A 1,735-nucleotide genomic window follows, 5' to 3' on the forward strand; every position below is an offset into this window, starting at 1 on the left:
ACTTAGGAGAAGAGCCTGCAGGAGCAACTGGGTGCTGTTCATGCAGCCTGGGCAGGTTACTTCACTCCAGAGAGTCCTTCACTGGGGATTGCACTCCTGGGCTGTCCATAGTGTTCCTCACCACAGACTACAACACAAATGATCAAATCCTACCAAATTTCACTTTTTACAACGCAATACAACACGCCCCTTGTGTATGCGTGATACGTATGCATCTGTGTGCACTTGTGTGTGTGTGTGTGGTGTCTGCATATATGCACGAGCACGCTTGTGTGCATGTGAAAGCCAGAGGCCAACATCACTCGCCACCCTAGCTTTTGAGCTAGAATCTCTCACTGAGGCTAATTTGGGTAGGCTAGTTGGCCAGTGAGCCGGAGAGGATTCACCTCTCTGCCTCCACAGCACTGAGAGCACAGATGTGGTCTGCCACACCAGGCTTTTTTTATGTCAGTGCTGGGATCTGAACTCAGTCCTCATGGTAGGGTGGTAAACACTGTATCAAGTAACTGAGCCATCTCCATGGTCCACACTGTCCACTGCTCTCCCTCTCTCTCTCTCTCTCTCTCTCTCTCTCTCTCTCTCTCTCATGTTTTTCAAATTTTCCAAACAGGGTTTCTCCTTATAGCCCTGGCTGTCCTAGAACTCACTGTATAGCCTAAGCTGGCCTCGACTCACAGAGATCAACCTGCCTCTGCCTCTGCCTCCCAAGTGCTAGGCTTAAAGGTGTGTGCCACCACTGTCCAGGGTTATATGCTTCTCAAGAACAAAAGTACAAAAAATGTTTGTTTTTTGTGTTTTTTTTTCCCATGATGCTTGTTATAACCTGCTTTATTAACATGCAAAGGCATGTTTTCTACATTTTATGCCAGGAAGCAAAATTTGTCTTCCTTTGTTTTGTATTGCTTCCCCTGTATTGTGCATGCTTACCCTGACCTCAAGAGTCCTCTCAGACACTTGGGGTGGTGGTGACACATTTTATAGTGTAGGGTAAGACATATTAAATAAAAAATAGTAACCAATTGGGCTGCAGGAGCATGCTTGTGCTAAATTAAACAGTACTGGAAGGCTGCAAAATTAAGGGGTGAGGGGAAACTTTGTGGACAGCATCCAGTAACCAGGAAAGCAGAAACAACCAAGGCTCTTGGGGACACCATTTGTTCTTCAGTCCCTGCTCTCTGCTCCCCCCACCCACCCCGTCCTTCCCCAATTTCTCCAGTGAGAATAATCACCTCCAATTTGATAAAAACACTTGTCCAAACAAAGCACTCACATGTTTGGCAAGCAAAGGAGGTGATGTGCATTTAGCTACTTCACTCTGGGTTTAGTATGCTGTAGGAGCTTAATTATTGCTGCAGAGTGCCCCAAAGCTCTTCTAAGCATGAATCCCACTTCAACCCCTGTACCCGGAAGGGAGAGCCAGGCCCCCAAATTTCTGACTATGCAAATCCAGCCTGATAATATTGTTAGGAGAATTCTCCCAACTCAGGAGCCCCAGTTCCCCAGGCTTCTATTAAAGGGATTACAATCTACTTCCTTCCTAACAGGGCTAATGCTCCATGGGAAGGCCCCAGGCCAGGGATTAAAGCATTTACGCCTTTAATTAGGAGCAGTCTTTCCCTGAGCGCCTCAAACACAAACAGCCTGGCCACATTACAAAGTACCGCGCCCTCTCTTAGAGCCTGGGGTTTTGTGTGTGTGTGTGTGTGTGTGTGTGTGTGTGTGTGTGTGTGTGTGT

Source organism: Psammomys obesus, unplaced genomic scaffold (genome assembly GCF_907164565.1).
Source record: "Psammomys obesus unplaced genomic scaffold, mPsaObe1.curated_primary_1811, whole genome shotgun sequence".
Taxonomy (NCBI): Eukaryota; Metazoa; Chordata; class Mammalia; order Rodentia; family Muridae; genus Psammomys; species Psammomys obesus.